The sequence below is a fragment of the Nipponia nippon genome, unplaced genomic scaffold (assembly GCF_047370975.1).
Source record: "Nipponia nippon isolate SJK-2023a ecotype South Korea unplaced genomic scaffold, ASM4737097v1 scaffold_2, whole genome shotgun sequence".
Classification (NCBI taxonomy): domain Eukaryota; kingdom Metazoa; phylum Chordata; class Aves; order Pelecaniformes; family Threskiornithidae; genus Nipponia; species Nipponia nippon.
The window spans coordinates 35,921,301-35,935,023 of record NW_028262336.1 but is presented as its reverse complement, the minus strand read 5'-3'; the positions used below and the strand labels follow the sequence as shown (position 1 = coordinate 35,935,023).

The 13,723-nt window shown below is 44.4% G+C and overlaps 1 protein-coding gene across 3 annotated transcripts in view; it reads left to right on the top strand.

Annotated features, from left to right (window-relative positions):
• Positions 1-8,785: 8,785 nt before the first annotated feature.
• Positions 8,786-13,723, top strand: part of LOC148055743 (ICOS ligand-like) — a 40,073-nt gene continuing 35,135 nt past the window's right edge. Inside the window, exons 1-2 of one of the 3 annotated variants that reach the window (XM_087756681.1) lie at positions 8,786-9,206; positions 11,709-11,858. The gene's annotated coding sequence lies outside the window, so the exon portion shown is untranslated. The remainder of the gene's footprint in view (positions 9,207-11,708; positions 11,859-13,723) is intronic. The other 2 variants (XM_087756680.1, XM_087756682.1) reach the window with 2 other exon arrangements.

Below are 13,723 nucleotides of genomic sequence, written 5' to 3'. Positions count from 1 at the left end.
GCAGGTGCGCACCCCATTGGGAGTCCTGGCATGCCAGGGCACAGCTCAGCTCTGAGGAATAAGTGCCTTCGAGCAGAAAAAAGTAAAAGAATAAATAAATTAAAAAAAATACAAACCTCCACATCTATTTTGTTTAAATTCAGATTATTTTGTTTATTTCTTTAAAGTTGAATTTTTCATGACTACCATGAGGCAGACAGCTGCCGTCAAGGTATTTCTCATGATACAGTTTGATCCAGCTGAGTAGGAAAAAGAGAGGAAAAAAAAAATCCTTTAATCTGCTCCAGCCCAGTGACACTTCACCAGTCCTCTGGAGATGAAGCTCTGTGTGGGAAATTTTTATTTTTTTCTTTTTTTTAAAAAGTAGCCCTTAAGAAGAGCTCCTATTAACAAGCATATGCTCTGGCTCACTGGAATTATCAACCACAAAACCCACCAGGCATGCACACAATGAGCCAGTGCCTTTCGTTAGCGTTTTTGGCAATACTGACAGGCTTCATACAACATGTCTTAGCTTCACTTTTGAGCAATTCCTATTGGATCAGAACATATCTGGATGGAAACTTGTTTCTAAACAAACAAACAAAATCAAACAAGCAGTTCCTCAGAAACAGAAAACCTGGCAAAAAAAAATTTGTCATCTGCCAATTTCTGTGGCTGCATTTACTGGATCAGTAGGCCTCCAAGTCTTGGGAAACAGTGGTAGGTAGTCAATTACCTCTGCTGGTAAGAACCAGGTTTTGCATTAAAACTGGTTTTAATGTCCCCAGGTCACAGGTGCTCAGGCTTCAGCACCCTGTAACCAATACGGGATCACAGGCACAGAGACATGCCCCCGCCTGCACACTTTTCAGAAGCCTTTGGGGCAGGGTTGGAGGGCAGAAGAGGAAAGGAGTGTTGTTTTGGTTTAGTCTCTAGGCAATGCTGCTCCAGACAGCTAGGAAGAAACCACTGAATTTCTGCACCTAGGCAGAAGCCAGGTGGGAAGTTTGCTTTGAGGCTGGAAACGGACCCTAACCCCATCCTGCAAAGGTCTGGCTTTACAGCCCAGCACTCTTATACATTGCTCACTACATGCTTTACAAAGCACTCATAATCTTAATTATTGCACACCCAGACGTTGGGATGGGATAGAGCACTCGGCCTGGAGACGAATAATTGTGTACCATATCTCCGCCAGCTGGAAACTCCATGCAAACAGTCAGTGCAATTGCACAGAGGTGAGCCCAACGGAGCAGCATATCAAAGCGTATTTGAACGGAGATAAAGTGCAGTGGAGCAGCACACCACACGCAGTGCAGATTTTGCAAGGAGACGAGCGAGAAAGCACGTGGATCCTGTGACAAAGGCCTGTTCTTGTTTGAGTGGCAGGACTGCCACAGACTGAATGCAAACACAGTCCCAAAGTCTCTGCTTTTGTTCAGATTATTTACTTTCCAGGGAGGAAAGACTGGTATCCTACCTCCCCCCATCCCCCCAACACATCAAAGCTAGTATCACTTTTTACTGCCAAGACAGCACGTACTTGTTTTGCCCTCTTGAGATGCTGCTCCCTGCAGGTTGGCAGAACACCAGCAACTTGATTACATCAGCAGCTATCAGAATGGACCTGAACTTTCACACTAGGAAAAATTGTGCTACTTCTCATGAAGCTTAGATAAAAAAAAAATCAATACTTTGTTTCTAGGTGAAGGCCAGGGAGAGATCTGGAGACTTACTGCTATATGCTTCCCTAGTCATGAAGTCTCTGCTCATCCTGCTGTCACAGTCACAGCCACAGCAAGGTATTGAGCTACAAGAGCCTTTGGACACTCACAGCATAGCAGCTGTTGCCAAACTAAACAATTTTCCCCACTATTAGGCCAATTTCTGATAGGTTGGGGTAAAGGACTGCAGACAGCATCTACAAAATGGGCACTTTAATTGCTACTAGTATTCACAGAGTATAACCTTCCAGAAACAAAAAGCCCTCTGGAAAAAACAAACAAACAAAAAAAAAAAAACACAAAACCAACAACCCACAGCAAGAGTGGCTGGAGATGCAGTTCTATATTCAGCAAAGCTCAAATTTGATCAAGATTGGAAATAGGAGTTCCTTTGCCCCTGGGACTGGAGCACCCTGCAGAGGAAGGGAGTGCTCCCACTGTGGCCACAGCTGCTGCGAGAGCAGGAGCTGCACTGGGTAAGGAGCTAAACCAGGACATTTTGTTTCAACACACACTAAGAGTTCAGTCCACCCTGGAAGGCATCTCTCCTTTAGAGAAGGTACGAACCAAGCTGTCACAGGGATCAAAGGAAAAAACATTTGCCTGCCTTAAGAAAAGCATTCTGATTCATTTAGCCCTGCCTTGCACAAGAGAAGCAAGGCTCAGGGACACTCAAGCTGCTGTGTCTGTCGGCAGTGGCGTAAGACAGATGGCAGATAGGTCTTAAGGTTGGCATGCAGACTTAGATCATCAGGCAGGGCAGAAAACAGATTTAGAAGAAAGCAGAGCTGACAGTCTTCCTGGAAAGCAGACTAAAACCTGAACCATAGGAACGCCCCAGGCAACTTCTCTTCTGTGGTAGAGAGTGACAAACTGAACTCATGCACTTTATAGACCCAAAAATGAGCCTATAGGAAGGGCATCACTCATGGAGGGTTGCATTCTTGGGTGCAACCATTTCACTGCTTGTTTAGAAGTGTATGCATTAGGTTTGGCAAAACTCACACAAGGTACCACACAGCATACTTAGTGTTGCATAAGCCGGGTTTTAGGGGGGTTTTGCTATTGTATTTCATTGTTTCCCTGCCATGCTTAAATGAAAGAACCACTCCTATAATTGGCAACAGTCTGACCAGTTGCATCTCTGAAGGACTGCACACAGCATTACCGTGACTATGCTGAACCTCCAAAGTATGTAGCTCTCTTCCCTGACGGACAGCACAGGGTGGGCATTCAGTGCTTAGCCTACACAGTTAGCAGGGCCAGAGAAAAATCCAGTTACATCCCCAGATATTTTATTATAGCTGCAAACAAGCTAGTTGGAATGTGAAATACCTGTCAGAAGGTGGGTGTGCTACCCATGCATTTCTAGACAGAGCAGAGCCCTCTCCCTACCATTACTAAGCCAGGCCCATGCACAAGACCAGACTGCCCACCACCAGTTCAGCTTTCCACCCCAAGTAGGCTTGTGAGCCCTGTTTTAGCCAGCACAGGGTAGGACAGTATAACAGTGACTGCAATAGGAGGGAAGAATCACAGAATACCAGGTTAGAAGGGACCTCAAGGATCATCACCCGTCTTGGCAAAAGCACAGTCTAGATAAGATGGCCCAGCACCCTGTCCAGCCAAATCTTAAAAGTGTCCAATGTTGGGGAATCCACCACTTCCCTGGGGACTATTCCAATGCCTCATTGTTCTCATTGTGAAAAATTTTCACAATGAAGAACAGGAGTGGCCGAAATAAACATCAGAGACTTGCACCCTTTGAGATGTGCCAGAGTCCAGCGCAGAGAGATGAAATGCAACAAAATGCTTTTTCACTGAATTGCTCAGAGGGCTGCAGAGATGGGGAAAGGCAGTTCCAAGGAAAGCTGGGAAGGTCAATACACAGGTGGTGGGGTGAGTCAAGCCCATGATGACAGTTTGCTCACCACAAAGATCTGCCAAGCACCAACCCCTTGCTGCCGCAACAGCGGGCATCCTTGCCCAGCTTACTCAGCCCCTCCCCTGCTCAGCTAACCAGGCAGGCCAACCCATGTCATTTTGTCTAGTTTGGAGAAAAGGAGGCTGAGGGATGACCTCGTTGCTCTCTACAGCTTCTTGAGGAGGGAAAGCGGAGAGGGAGGCGCTGAGCTCTTTGCCCTGGTGTCCAGTAATAGGACGCGTGGGAACAGTTTAAAGCTGCATCAGGGAACAGGCTCCCCAGGCAAGTGGTCACAGCACCAAGCCTGTCAGATTTCAAGGAGCATCTGAGCAACACCTAGTCATATGGTTCAGTTTTAGGTAGCCCTGTGAGGAGCAGGGAGTTGGACTCAATGATCCTTACGGGTCCCTTCCAACTTGAGATATTCTATGAGTGTAGAGGAGTTTCAGACTTAATATTAGGAAACATTTCTTTACTGAGAGGGTGCTCAAACACTGGCACAGGCTTCCTAGAGAAGTAGTCAATGCCTCAAGCCTGTCAGTGTTTAAGAGGCATTAGGACAATGCCCTTAACAACAGGCTTTGACTTTTGGTCAGCCCTCAAGCGGTCAGGCAGTTGGACTAGGTGGTCATTGTAGGCCCCTTCCAACTGAACTGTTGCATTCTATGGCTCGCTTATGCTGGGAGGAAAGCAAAGAAGCATGGAGCAACTTATTCTTTCAGTGCTTCCCAGTGCTTGCTGCTGTTCCCTAGGAAAGTCCAGAAGCCTCATGGCAAATACAATTACAGACACATCTGCAGAAAAAGCACAAATCCTCCCTACTGAGTGTCTGAGATCCTGAGCACTCGAGCAGCCACCCACTTCAGGGTATTCTGAAAAAAGGGACAAATACTTCAAGAGAGGAACAAGCAGCTAATCAATCAGCCTGGAAGCATTGTCACTTAAGGGATCAGACTGAGAAAAGTAACACAAGATCTGTTTCATAGAATCACAGAATCATAGAATTGATAAGGTTGGAAAAGACCTTTAAGATCATTGAGGCCAACCATTAACCTATCACTGCCAAGTCCACCACTAAACCATGTCCTCGAGCACCACATCTACCCATCTTTTAAATACCTCCAGGGATGGGCACTCAACCACTTCCCTGGGCAGCCTGTTCCAGCGCCTGACTACCCTTTCAGTGAAGAAGTTTTTCCTAATATCCAACCTAAACCTGCCCTGGCGCAGCTTGAGGCCGTTTCCTCTCATCCTATCACTTGTTACTAGGGAAAAGAGACCAACCCCCACCTCGCTACAACCTCCTTTCAGGTAGCTGTAGAGAGCAATAAGGTCTCCCCTCAGCCTCCTCTTCTCCAGGCTAAACAACCCCAGCTCCCTCAGCCACTCCTCATAAGACTTGTGCTCTAGACCCTTCACCAGCTTCATTGCCCTTCTTTGGACACGCTCCAGCACCTCGATGTCCTTCTTGTAGTGAGGGGCCCAAAACTGAACACAGTACTCGAGGTACGGCCTCACCAGTGCCGAGTACAGGGGCACTATCACCTCCCTGGTCCTGCTGGCCACACTGTTCCTGATACAAGCCAGGATGCCATTGGCCTTCTTGCCCACCTGAGCACACTGCTGACTCATGTTCAGGCAGCTGTCAACCAACACCCCCAGGTCCTTTTCTGCTGGGCAGCTCTCCAGCCACTCCTCCCCAAGCCTGTCACATTGCATGGGGTTGTTGTGACCCAAGGGCAGGACCTGGCACTTGGCCTTGTCAAATCTCATACAGTTGGCCCTGGCCCAATGATCCAGCCTGTCCAGATCCCTCTGTAGGGCCTTCCTACCCTCCAGCAGATCAACTCTTCCACCCAGCTTGGTGTCATCTGCAAATTTACTGAGGGTGCACTCAACCCCCTCATGCAGATCATCAGTGAAGATATTGAACAGGACCAGTCCCAATACTGAGCCCTGGGGAACACCCCTCATGACCAGCTGCCAACTGGATTTGACTCCATTCACCACCACTCTCTGGGCTTGGCTGTCCAGCCAGTTTTTAACCCAGTGCAGAGTGCACTTATCCAAGCCGTGAGCAGCCCAGCTTCTCCAGGAGAAAGCTGTGGGAGACAGTGTCAAAGGTCTTACTAAAGTCCAAGTAGACAACATCCACAGCCTTCTCCTCATCCACTAAGCAGGTCACCTTGTCATAGAAGGAGATCAGGTTAGTGAAGCAGGACCTCCATTTCATAAACCCATGCTGGCTGAGCCTGATCCACTGGTTGTCCCACACGTGCCGCACAATGGCACTCAAGATGATGTGCTCCATGACCTTTCCTGGCACCAAGGTCAGGCTGACAGGCCTGTAGTTCCCCAAATCCTCCTTCTGACCCTTCTTGTAGAGGGGCATCACATTTGCTAACTTCCAGTCATCTGGGACCTACCTGGTTGACCAGGACTGCTGATAAATGATGCAGAGTGGCTTGGGAAGCTCCTCTGCCAGCTCCCTCAGTGTCCTCAGGTGGATCCCATCTGGCCCAAGACTTGTGAGCATTCAGGTGGAGGCTCTCATTACTTTCTCACAGTCAAGGTGAATTTTTGTTCCTGTTTCTGCTTGCGCATTCAGGTCATTAGGCCTCAGCATACTTCTTGCCAAGTATTTTCTGTGGCCAGAACTTAAAAGAACATTTCTCATCTTGGATGGCAAAACTGTTGACTGTTGCCTCTTCATTTGCAAATGAACATGCTTCTTCAATTTTTGCTACTCTAGTTGTACCAGGAAAGGACCTCAGCAAAAATCATTCAGTCTTATTTGGCAAGGTAAAAAATTATAAACCAGTATTGCACTGCTGCCAGGTCTTCGTTTTATTTCATATTTAACTACACTCAGTGTAGTGCAGTGGAATACTAAGCAGTCACAGTACCTCACTTCTGTCACATGAACAATTAGCGAGCTTGGAAAAAAGCCAAAAACAACCCAAAACCAAAAAACAACCATACACCCTGTACATATTGGTATGGTATATCCTGGTGAGCAGTCATCACAGATCAGCATGATTCCTTTGTCTTTATCACTGAAAATCAAATTAAGTAATAGCTGTATGGCCATGCCATCCAGACACACAACCTTCACTTCAGACCATTAGAAAACATGTCTGTGACTCCTGTATTTTTGTACACTGAGCAGTTTTGGAATAATGCATTAGTAATCCAGATCTGCTGCCTCCTCCTGTAAGATGGATGGACAGCAATAAGGTGAGAAAAGGATAGAAAGTAAGACACAGAGGATACCTAGGCACAAAGCTGGAGTACAGCAGCCTTTCCGTTCCCATTATTTTTTTGCTAGGTGGTACTTAATCACCATGCCAGTGCACTTCAAAGACCAAACACAAGAAAAACACAGAGTGTTTAGTGACATAGGACTTTAAAGGGTATGTACTGAAAAAGGCTATTCAAATCACTGGGCACACTGAGGAATTACCTCAGCTGATGATTTAAATTTAGGCTGGGCTATGTAATACCTTAGAGACCTGTTCCAAGCACGTAAAGAAGGAATTAGCATATGAAGCATTAAGCATACAGCTTCAAGTTCTTGAACTTGATTATGGAGTGATTTTCTTTTGCTTGGATTTGGATATAGCATCTGTGAATCAGACTCCAATGGCTGTGTCAACTTGGACAATACTTCTGCTTTGATGTAAGAGGAGCTCTTGGAGTAGCATCCTATCAAGAAACAGGCTTTCAGAAAAACATGGGGAAAAAAAAAAAAACATCTTTCTCATTACATCAGCGCGGCCATAGATATTTTTGGTACTTCATCAGGAATTTTAGTCTCAGAAGCCTTCTATTTCTGTGCTTCCATGCCAGACAGAATAGCTTCTACAAACACAGAAGTATTTTCCTCTGCACTGTCGTACCATTCATCTAACGTAAGTTGCATCAGGCATTCAAAGCTTTCCAAAAGTGAAGTGCCTTAGGAAATACTCAGGATCATCACTGTCACAGGAGAGAACAAGCAATTCCATTGCAGCATCATTTGAGTAAGAAACTGTATTGCTGAAATACTACCATCAAGCTGACTAATTTATCAAGTGTTACTTCTCAAACCATTAAGTAGAGTACGTGGGTTTTGTTTGTTTTCTAGCATAATGAAACATGATTTCCTGGAGTTTCTTCAATTATTTGATTTCTGGCTTAATACTAAAAAAATTCAGATTTACTTTAAAAAGTTCAAGCATTTTTTTTGTATACGAGTGTTACATACCAATATTTAAATTCACCCAGCATGATTAAATAGCTAGCTCTCTGCTTAACCCAAGCAGAGGAGGAGCCGAGTTGAATGAGAACAGTGTTTGGAATACTAATGATTTTAAATCAATTGGTATGCCTTTTATGGCACATTTATATAATGAAAAGTTCAACACTAACAGTACATTATAGGTGTATATACACACACACATGCACTTAAAATACACAAAGGGAGATGTCAGAAGGATTCAGTTCAATGCAAGAGAGACTACCTAGAAACTAGTAGTTTAAAGACAAGAGCTAAACAGATTCCACCTAATATATTTCTCCATTTCTGATGCGCGAGTGCTGAATTGTGCAATTACACAACTATGTGTGACAAAACCCCAGTGAAGCGATGGCCATGCTAGCAAATGCCCATAGAAAGAAAACTTAAATGCCTTTATGAAATGACATAGCACAGCATGCCAGGCACCTAAACCCAAGCTGACAACTCAGCAAGGTGCAAACGAGCTCTTTCAAGGAGAAAGACAGGCTTCTACCACAGCTGGCTGAAAACATCAGGGGTAATTGTTGCTCAGTACCCATGCCTCAAAAGCAGAGAGCCAGAGCCAGTGAAACAGCAGTGCTTGATTGCAGCACATGAGAGAGAGCGCTTTTTTGGCAATGTAGAGTTTGGAAAGGTATGCTTAGAAACTGCAAATGGTAGCCTCTGTGTTCAGGTGTATAGGACACTAAATAACATGAAGGTCAGTTAAAACTAATTGTAAGAAGAGATGTGTTTGGGGTTTGTTTGTTTGTTTTTTGGGTTTGGTTTGTTTTGTTTTTTTAATCATTTTCTTTTCCTAATGGAAAGAACTAAAAGTCTCAAGTGCCTGCTTGAGCTAAGAGGCAAAAGTTGTTTCAGAAGCATTACCAAAATCCTTATTCCGAACATCTTCAAGTGGCACATTCATGCAAGGAAATGCTTCTTGACAGGGACACATATTTTATCAGACAAAAGGTAGGTAGTCCACCTAGAAGGGATCGCAATACCAGAATGTTGCATTATCATAAGCAGCTAAAGTTTGGGAAAAGATGAAGAGTGAAATATTGAATGTTCCTGAACTTTTACTATTGGTAAAGCGGTAGCTAGCAAGTCCTTACGTCAGCTGAGTACACTACAGCGAGCACCGTCAATAATTCCTTTTATTCCTCAGCTAGTCAAGAAACACAGCCCTCGATATCTGAGTCATTGCTCCACATCCTGCCCTGCTCAGCACTTCCTCATCCGAGGCAGAGGCTCCTCACAGCAGCACGTTTGAATCTCAGCTCGTTCAGGCAGGATACCCAGAGATTCCGCATAGGTAAGAGATCGAGTTTTCCGACTTGTACTAGAAAGTGCTAAAACGGCAGCATCTTAGCTATGCCTTTTTAGCTAGGGTCTTTCACAATTGCTTCAGATTATGTGATCATGGGAAAAATGAAAAAGAAACAATCTGGGTTTGGTTTGTTTGCGGGTTGGTTTGGTTTTTTTGGCTTTTTGTTCCCCCCCCCCCCCCCCCAAGTGGCAGCTTGCTAGAGAGGAAAAAATATAGACTGAGGGGTTTCCCAGTTAAAACATTTCAGCTCTGTAACTCCACTCCCCTTCGCTGACTGCCAGCTGGGGTGTACTTAGACTGCAAAATGAGAAGTGAGGCTAAGGCTACCGGTAAAACAAAAGGCAGCTTTCGGCTTTCACCTGACACCCCAAAAGGCATCTCCAACTAATTTACTCACTGAGTACACTTTTGCTTTTATTTCTGCTCTTTATCTTTTTGATCTTCTCTAGTCATTAAACTGGCACACTGACTGACAGAAGTGAAGGAACAGGGAGTTTCAGTTTAGTGAAGTTCAGAGAATGAACACTAGGCTGAAAATAATCACACTTACTGCCTCGAAACATCAGCCAAGTAAGACAAAAGGCTCAGGCAAGACATTCAGCATACTAGTCACACCAAAAACGAAACCCTGCGTAACTTTTCAGGTTCTGAATGGTCACTGTTTACAAACTGACAGTGTGTAACAGCAGCTAAACCCCCCTGCCCCGTGCGAGGAAGGTGAGGAGTCCCACCGTACTGAGCAGCGCATACACAATCACAAAGTCAGTGCTGGACAAAACTCGAGGTCTCAGTTTGCAGCTAGTGAAGAAATCAAGTGCATAAGTGAAAAGACAAGAAAGAGGGCAAGCAACTGCATAGGAGAATTTGCCCAAGTCGTGAGTCACCATGGTTTCCGTGACAAGTGTTTGTGAACTCCGAAAAAGAAAATAACAAGATACTGTTGCACAAGTAAGTTTCAGACAAACTTGTTGCCTTTGAGTTTTGATGAAAGGTTTATATTAGATGAATAAAGAAAAAACAAGCACAGTTGTACATACCAGTCCATACAGCAGGACATTGAAAGCAGCTTTTCCATTTTAAAATCTGTTTTTATTCTTGACAGCTTGTCCCTTCTTCAGAAGCAACTGTACCCACCGAGGTAATGCAGGGAGAGAGGAGGGTAGAAGAGAGTCACCGTGGAAAAGTACAAAGCAATCAATGTCATGAAACCCAGTTTCTCATACCCCTGTGTGAACTTGGAATTCAGGCCCCTCAAGAGCTGGCTCATACCAGACAATTTTGCCTTTTTGAAAATTAAATTAACAAAAGTATTTCACCAGTTGACTAAAACTGAATCTGGAGTGAGCAGTGAAACCACATGGCTATAAATTTCAGTTCTCATGAAATCAAACCTCTTGCTGTTATTTTGAGTTTAACTTGATAATAGAAGTGTAAGCAATGTAAAGGCAGAGATCAGCACAGATTTTTCCTTCTAGAGAAATTAGTTATTTCTAGAAAGGGAGAGAAGGTGGTAGAAAATTTACATCTCCAGCCCCTCTTCTTGTAATGCAGACCAGACCACTGAAATATTTACCAAGATGAGTCCTACAAAAAAGTCTCCAATATGCTGTCTCCAATTATGAAAGTCCTAAAATAAGATTTCATTGACGTATACTACATTCAAGAGACTGATCCTTTGGTGGAAGTCACCACTTCTTGACATTTTGTCTGCCAGGGAAGCCATTCCAGGGCAGGGGGAAGGCAGGCTGGAAGAACATTTGACTCTTCAAAAGAAAAAAAAAAAAAAAACACAACACCCTTTATGTTATTTTAAAAAAGAAAAAACAACCAGACTCAACAATGCAGTCAACTCTCTGGGGGGCTTGTTGGCTTTTTCCCACCTTAGCATTGTAGATGGCATCTACAGCTTACTGCTAGCAAAAGACAAACATGGACTTCTTGGAGCAGGTCCAGTGGAGGTCCACAAAAATGGTCAGTGGGCTGGAACACCTCTTCTCTGAAGAAAGGCTGAGAGAGTTGGGGTTGTTCAGCCTGGAGAAGAGAAGGCTCTGAAGAAACCTTCTTGCAGCCTTTCAGTACTAAAAGGGGGCTTATAAGAAAGATGGGGACAGACTTTTTAGCAGGGCCAGTAGTGATAGGACAAATAATAATGGCTTTAAACTAAAAGAGGGTAGATTTAGACTAGATAAAAGGAAGACATTTTTTTACAATGAGGGTGGTGAGGCACTGGAAGAGATTGCCCAGATAAGTTGCAGATGCCCTGTCCCTGGAAGCATTCAAGGTCAGGTTGGACGGGGCTTTAAGCGACCTGATCTAGTGGAAGGTGTCCCTGCCCATGACAGGAGGGTTGAACTAGATGATTTTTAAGGGTCCCTTCCAACCCATTCTATGCTTTTATGTTTAGTATTTAAGAATCCTTTGAAAAAGTTGAGCTGGTTTCTGTCTCTCACATCCCCAGTTACATTCCTTTTCTGAACTGTGTTGCAGCCATCCCTCCCACTCAGGATGAGGAGCCTATAGAGCCAACCACCCCTTATGGAAGCTGAGCATTCCTAAACATACACAGAAGGTGGCAGTCCAGTCCAGGTGACGGGACACCGCAGGCACATGTCAATGGACAAAGCTTTGTTTCAACAGGTGAGAGAAAGGAGAGGAAAAAAAGCCTCTGAACAATAAGATACTTTTCTGCCATAGGCCATTAAATATACATACACAAATGTACTGGATGTGAATATATACTCAGTGAAATCTCATTGAACACTGACAATTTTCAGAGGCAAATGGGGATGCATATACATTGCAGATGTACCTGCAGTCAGGTTTTTCAAAGCAGCCTGAGCCTCAGAAACTTCCAGTCATTGATTTCAGTTCACATCTGCCCATATATCTTTAAAACAGCACCTCAGCACTTTCAGGCACATCTTAACCACACAGCAAGGTGTGGTGCAGAGGTGCCTGTGGGAAATGCTGCTGCCTCCATGCAGCATTGCACTGGCATGAATTCCTTGGGTTGAGGGGGAGTTACTAATTGCAGCGCTCTACCACGCTGACAGGGCTCTGCTGCTCCCAGCCTGGGAGAGGAGCTCAGATCAGTGCAGCACAGGGCTGTGTAGGCACCCTCAGCTGCTCAGCCCTGGCCCAAGGCATCCCTGTCACGTATGGTGGATAGAGGAGGCATACCAGAAATCACACTGGCTTGTGTTTTTAACTTGGTTTATTGCTGGGGGGAGACAGAAGAAGTTGGTTTTGATGGTGCGTTTTTGGTTTTGTTTGGATATTTTTCTCTTTACATTTTCCTTCTCCTTCCTGCTCACAGAGTACTAAACAAATAAAACTACAGCCACCTTCAGCATCACTGAAAAGAATCTCCATTTTATGGCTGTAGCTAATTCCAGATTTGGTTGTTCTCTTAGCTGCCCTTCCCCCCTCTATTGTCTCTGTAATTTTATTTTGTAAACTCCGATTCCAACCACCAGACTTTTCTACCAGTCCATCCATATGCTAGTTGCTAAAGTCATCTGTAACAGAATAAAATAAATTGCTAGTACTAGGACAGTGTATTCAAGGAGGTGCCCAATAAAACTGAAAGAAGAAAGCACATAGCCCTTAGTCATTATCTGTTTCAAGATGCCTGCTGATTAAGGGAGGAGGGGTAAAGAAAGTTAAAAAAGAAAAATCACAAATTGGAGAAAATATAATCTATTGTAGAAGGACTAGAATATGCATAAGTCCTAAACTGCAGAGGTCTCCATGTGCCTATCAGCCCCTAGGAACGCAGATTGCTCAGAACAACTCTGCCTCCCCAGTACAACAGTTTAAGAACAACAACTACATAGCTAGCTCAAGGACTCCAAGCTAGCCAGTTTCCAGGCATGGAAGACTTGCTTTGACTTTGTACATGTAAAATTATGCAACTTCTTACAAGGGATGTGACCGCACTCTAAGTTCAGTTAAGATTTCCTAATATCCCAGAGCCAACTATCTTAAAGCTATAGTTTGGGTTTTTTGATCTCCCATCTGTGGGTTACCACTTTTTTGTTTTGCTTTTAAAGCAACCACAGGAAAAAAAATTCCCTCATGCACAGCACACCACAGTTTTTCTAGTTACAACATAACAGCACCTTTGCAACAGATACTACTTCAGTTCAGCCACTGCCTCAGAGCATCCACCTCCTTGCAGGTGTGTGTGAAAGGGAAGCCCTTGAATCCATGTTATGAGCCTCCTGCCTTGCTAAGCTTTGTGCATAGACTCCAGCAAACGTTGCCTGTATATGATGTGCTTTACCAGATCCTCTGGACCCTTTACTCTTAGTGTAAGTGAAGGTGGCTCGACTACACCCTTTCAGCAAGAGACTCGCTCTGTTAGAGGACAGAACAATGCACAAGCAAGACTTCAAGAGGAGTAAAATGCCATTTGTACAGATCTACAAAGGCATCAAGAGCTAACACCAAAACCTATGACTACAGCATCTGTATAGCAATATACCCCTGGAAAGCAGAAT